This window comes from Lontra canadensis, unplaced genomic scaffold, assembly GCF_010015895.1.
Source record: "Lontra canadensis isolate GAN:19392208 unplaced genomic scaffold, GSC_riverotter_1.0 scaffold465, whole genome shotgun sequence".
NCBI lineage: Eukaryota > Metazoa > Chordata > Mammalia > Carnivora > Mustelidae > Lontra > Lontra canadensis.
Genome location: NW_022631458.1, coordinates 26,444 through 32,794, shown reverse-complemented (window position 1 = coordinate 32,794; position 6,351 = coordinate 26,444). Strand labels below are relative to the sequence as shown.

Below are 6,351 nucleotides of genomic sequence, written 5' to 3'. Positions count from 1 at the left end.
ATGTTAAAAAGTGTTCCCCTCCTCTTCTTTTTTTTTTTTTTTGGAAGAGTCTGAGAAATGTTGGTGTTAATTCTCTTTTTGATTTTTGGTAGACTTTACGAGTAAAGCCATCCGGGGGACTTTTGTTTGTTAAGAGATATTTAAATTTATTATGATTTAACATATGGTCTGTCCTGGAGAATGTTGGGTGTATATTCTGTCATCGGGAGGAGTGTTCTGTATGTCTTTTAGGGCTAGTTGGTTTCTAGTGTTTTTTTAAGTCGTTTGTTTCCTTCTGTAAAGGCTATTCTGTGCATTATTGAAAAGAGGGTCCTGATGTCTCCAACGCTTCTTGTAGATGTGTCTATTTCTCCCTTCGATTCTGTCATTGTTTGCGTCATACAGCTCCTTGGTGAACTGACCCTTTTATCAGTATATAATGTCCTCCTCTGTCTCTTGTAACAGTTTTTGATTAAACATCTGTTTTGTCGAGGGGCCCCTGGCTGGCGCAATCAGTAGAGCACGTGACTCTTGATCTAGGGGTCATGAGTTCGATCCTCTTCTTGGGTGTTCAGATGATTTAAATAAGTCCTTCAAAATAAAATAAAATAAAATAAATTTTGTATAGTATCAGCAGAGCCACCCTGGCTGTCTTTTGGTTACTCTCTGCATGGAATATGTTTTCCCATCCTTTCACTTTCAGCTTATTTGTGTCTCTCTAAACTGAGTCTCTTGGGACACCTGGGTGGCTCAGTGGGTTATGTGTCTGCTTTCAGCTCAGGTCATGATCCCGGGGTCCCAGATCAAGTCCGCATCAGGCTCCCTCCTCAGCGGGGAGCCTGCTTCTCCCTTTCCCTCTGCCTGCCACTTCTCCTGCTTGTACTCTCTCTCTCTCTCTCTGACAAATAAATAAATAAAATTGTTTTTAAAAAAATAAATAAATAGGGATGCCTGGGTGGCTCAGTCTGTTGGGCATCTGCCTTCAGCTCAGGTCATGATCCTGGGGTCCTGGGATCAAGTCCTAAGTCAGGCTCCTTGCTCAGTGGGGAGCCTGGTTCTCCATCTGCCTGCTGCTCCCCCTGTTTGTGTGCACACTCTCTCTCTCTGTTTCTCTGACAAATAAAATCTTCAAAAAAATTTTTTAAAAATTAAGTGAGTCTTGGGGTGCCTGGGTGGCTCAGTGGGTTAAAACCTCTGCCTTCGGCTCAGGTCATGATCTCAGGGTCCTGGGATTGAGCCCCACGTTGTTCTCTGCTCAGTGGGGAGTCTGCTTCCTCCTCCTCTCTCTCTCTCTCTCTGCCTGCCTCTCTGCTTACTTGTGATCTCTCTCTGTCAAATAAATAAATAAAATATTTTTTAAAAAATTAAGTGAGTTTCGGGCGCCTGGGTGGCTCAGTGGGTTAAGCCTCTGCCTTCGGCTCAGGTCATGGTCCCGGGGTCCTGGGATCGAGCCCCGCATCGGGCTCTCTGCTCAGCAGGGAGCCTGCTTCCCTTCCTCTCTCTCTGCCTGCCTCTCTGCCTACTTGTGTTCTCTCTCTGTCAAATAAATAAATAAAAATCTTTAAAAAAAAAAAAAATTAAGTGAGTTTCTTGTAAGCAATAGATACTTGGATTTTTAGAAAATTTTTTTTGACCATTTTAAAGTGTATAGTTCAGTGGCAGTAAGTACATTATTGTACTTACACAATAAATGTTGTACACAACACCACAATCCATCTCCAGATCTTTTCTTTTTTTTTTTTTTTTAAAGATTTTATTTATTTATTTGACAGGCAGAGATCACAAGTAGGCAGAGAAGCAGTCAGAGAGCAAGGAGAAAGCAGGCTCCCCACTGAGCAGGGGACCCGATGCGGGGCTTGATCCAAGGACCCCAAGATCATGACCTGAGCTGAAGGCAGAGGCTTTAACACACTGAGCCACCCAGCTGCCCCTCCAGATCTTTTCTTCATCTCCCCAAACTGAAACTCCATACCCATTAAATAATAATTCTCCATTTCCCCTGCCCCATCAGCGCCCGGCAACCACCATTCTACTTTCTGTCTCTGAATTTATCACTAGAGTATGTAAAATACTAGGTATCTCATAGAAGTGAAATCATAAGCATCTGTCCTTTATAACTGTTTTTTTTTTCCCACATAGCCTAATGTCTTCAAGGTTTAGAATGTTGTAGATATGTCAAAATTGCACTCTTTTTAAAGGAGGAATAATATTCCATTGTATTATATGTACCATATTTTCTTTATCAATTTATCTGTCCGTGGGTGCTTGGGTGCTTCCATGTTTTGCCTACCGTGAATAATGCCGCTGGAACACAAATGTACAAATATCTGGCCGAATCCCTCCTTTCAATTTTTTTGCGTAGAATTGTGTAGAATAATTGTGTAGAATACTTGCGTAGAGTTGCTGGATCATACGGTAATACTATTTTTAGCTTTTTGAGGAACTGCCATACACTTTTCTATAGTACCTGTACTTTCTACATTCTCATCAGCAGTGCACAAGAGTTCCAGTTTCTCTACCTCCTCACCAACATTCGCTTATTTTATGTTTTGTTGTGTTCTAACAGCCATCCTAATGTGTGTGAAGTGGCATCTTGTGGTTTTGATTTGCATTTCCCTAATTAGTGATGTTGAGCATCTTTTCATGTACTTACTGGCCATTTGTTAGGTTCTTTGGAGAAACGTCCATTCAATTCCAGGGAGATCATTTGTATTTACTTATTTCAGTTAGATCATTTTTTAAAATAATTTATTTTTTATTAACATATAATGTATTATTAGCCCCAGGGGTACAGGTCTGTGAATCGCCAGGTTTACACACTTCACAGCACTCACCATAGCACATACCCTCCCCAATGTCTATAACCCCACCACCCTCTCTCCTCCCTCCCCCCAGCAACCCTCAGTTTGTTTTGTGAGAGTAAGAGTCTCTTATAGTTTGTCTCCCTCCTGATCCCATCTTGTTTCATTTATACTTTTCCTACCCCCTAACCCCTCCACGTTGCCTCTCAACTTCCTCATATCAGGGAGCAGTTAAATCATTTTTAAATCCATTCTGCCAATCTGTCTTCTTTTGTGTGTAGTAAAATATACATGAAATTTACCATTAAGTATACAATTCAGTGATATTAAGTACATTCATAATATTGTACCATTATCACCAAGCTCTGTCTTTTCATTGGTGAGCTTAATCCATTTACATTTAAAGTCATTACTGGGGCGCCTGTCTGGCTCAGTTGGTAGAGCATGGGACTCCATCTCCAGGTCTTGAGTTCAAAGCCCCACATTGGGTGTAGAGATTACTTAAAAAAATAATAATAATAGGGGTGCCTGGGTGGCTCAGTGGGTTAAAGACTCTGCTTTCGGCTCAGGTCATGGTCCCAGGGTCCTGGGATCGAGCCCCTCATCGGGCGCTCTGCTCAGCAGGGAGCCTGCTTCCTCCTCTCTCTCTCTGCCTGCCTCCCTGCCTACTTGTGATCTCTCTCTGTCAAATAAATAAAAATAAAATCTTTAAAAGCAATTTTTTTTAAAGATTTTATTTTTATTTATTTGACAGAGAGAGATCACAGTAGACAGAGGCAGGCAAAGAGAGAGAGAGAGAGAGAGAGGGAAGCAAGCTCCCCACTGAGCAGAGAGCCCGATGCGGGACTCGATCCTAGGATCCTGAGATCATGACCTGAGCCGAAGGCAGCGGCTTAACCCACTGAGCCACCCAGGCGTCCCTTAAAAAAAAAAATTTTTTTTAATAATAATATAAAATAAAGTGATTACTGATATTAAAGGATTTATTTTTGCAAGTGTTCCTTTCTAGATGTGATCTTTTTTGTTTCCCAATCCTTTCAATACTGCCTTCTTTCATGTTTGACTTTTTTTTTTCCTAGTGTACCATTTTTTTTTTCTAGTGTACCATTTTGGTTTCCTCTTCATTTTCTTTTCTGTATATTTCCTCCTTGTTTTCCTAGTGGTTACCATAATTGTAAAATTAACATCCTAAGGTTAATAGCTATTTTTTCATCAGACACCATGAAGGCCAGAAAGAAGTAGGATGATATATTTAAAGTATGGATAGGGTGCTCATTTCAGCAGCATATATATGAAAATTGGAACAATACAGAGAAGATTATAATGCATGGCCGCTGCATGAGGATGGCATGCAAATTCATGGGGCATTCCATATTTTTAAAGTTATGCTTAAAAAAAATTAAAATAAAGTACTGACAGGAAAAGGGAGAGAACTGTCAACCAAGAATTCTATATCTAGAAAAACTGTCCTTCAAAAACGAAGATGTTAAGGCATTCCCAGATAAACAAAAACTCATGGGATTTGTTGCTAGTAGACCTACCCTACAAGAAATGTTAGAGGGAGTCCATCAGAGTGAAACAAAATGGCACTAGATGGTAATTCAAAGCCACATAAAGAAATAAAGACCACTGGTAAAGGTAACACATGGTAAATATTTTAAAAACAAGTATTATTTTATTTTTGCTATGTAACTCCTTTTTTTTTCTTATATGATATAAAAGATGCATAAAACAATAATCATAAATCTATGTTCACATGTACACAATGTATAAAGATGAAGGGGGTATGGAATTGGACAGAAGGCATTAATGTATGCTATTAAAACCAAGATGGTATCAATTCAACCTAAATTGTTATAAATTTCTCTATTTCTTCTTAAGTGAACTTAGGTAATTTGTGTCTTTCCATGTGTTTTCCATTTCAACTAAGTTGTTGAATTTATTGGCATAAATTTGTTCCTAATATTCCCTTATTATTCTTTTATTATCTGTAAAAATTGTTGTGATGTCACCTCTCTCATTCCTGATATTGGTGATTTGTATTTTTTTTTCCTGATCATTGTGGCTAGAAGTTTATCTATTTTGTTGATCTTTTTTTTTTTAAGATTGTATTTATTTATTTCACAGACAGAGATCACAAGTAGGCAGAGAGGCAGGCAGAGAGAGAGAGAGAGGGAAGCAGGCTATCCGCCGAGCAGAGAGCCTGATGCGGGGCTCGATCCCAGGACCCTGGGATCATGACCTGAGCCGAAGGCAGAGGCTTTAACCCACTGAGCCACCCAGGCGCCCCTATTTTGTTGATCTTAAGCAACTTTTGGCTTCATTGATTTTTCTTTATTTTTCTGTTTTCTGTTTCAAAGATCTTTGCATTGATCTTTGTTATTTTCTTCTACATACTTCAGTTTCAGGTGAAAGCTGAGGTCATTGACATGAGATCTTTCTTCTTTTTTTTTCTTCTTTTTTTTTTTTTAAAAGATTTTATGTATTTATTTGACAGAGAAAGACCAGTGAGAGAGGGAGCACAAGCAAGGGGAATGGGAGATGGAGAAGCAGGCTTTCTGACAAGCAGGGAGCCCAATGTGGGGCTCTATCCCAGGACCCAGGGACCATGACCTGAGCCAAAGGCAGACACTTAACAACTGAGCCACCCAGGCACCTCTACGTGAGATCTTTCTTTAAAACAAAACAAACCCCCCCACAAAACAAACAAACAAACAAAAAAAGCATTTAGTGCAATAAATTTCCCTAATAGAGGTGCCCCACAAATGCTATGTTGTGTTTTCATTTTCATCCAGTTCAAAATATGTCCTAATTATTATTTTTAAAAATTTATTTTAAGTAATCTCTATACCCAACATGGGGCTTGACCTTACAACCCTGTGATCAAGGGTCACATGCTCTACCTACTGAACCAGCCTTGTATCCCCCTAGTTATTTTTTTATCTAAAGGTGTGTTACTCATTTCCCAAACATTTGGGGATGGTCCAAGGATCTTTCTGTTATTTGTTTATTTTTTCTTTCCTTCTTTAGAGGAGATTGAGAGTGAGACTGACTGAGGGGGGAGGGAGAGAATCTTAAGCAGGTTCTACACTCACGCAAGCCCAATACAAGGTTCAATCTCATAACCCTGAGAACACAACCTGAGCCAAAATCAAGAGTCAGATGCTTGGGGCACCTGGGTGGCTCAGTGGGTTAAAGCCTCTGCCTTCAGCTCAGGTCACGATCCCAGGGTCTTGGGATGGAGCCCCAGGGTCTTGGGATCAAGCCCCACATTGGGCTCTCTGCTCAGCAGGGAGCCTGCTTCCCCCTCCCCTCTGCCTGCCTCTCTGACTACTTGTGATCTTTGTGTGTCAAATAAATAAATAAAATCTTAAAAAAAAAAAAAAGATTCAGACACTAACCAATTGAGCCACCCAGGCGCATAAAACATTTTACTTTTACATATGTTAACTTGAATCCTTTTAAGTTTCAGACTTGTTTTATGGCCCAAAATATAGTCTATTTTGGTCAATGTTCTCAGTGCACAAACCCCACCATACATTATTATTATTTTTTAAAGATTTTATTTATT

The 6,351-nt window shown here is 39.8% G+C and overlaps 1 non-coding gene across 1 annotated transcript; it reads left to right on the top strand.

The window, feature by feature from the left end:
• The first annotated feature begins 4,048 nt into the window (after positions 1 to 4,048).
• On the top strand, positions 4,049 to 4,159 carry LOC116863019. The gene has a single exon (XR_004381752.1). It is a non-coding gene; the product is annotated as a U6 spliceosomal RNA (small nuclear RNA).
• Positions 4,160 to 6,351: the final 2,192 nt, after the last annotated feature.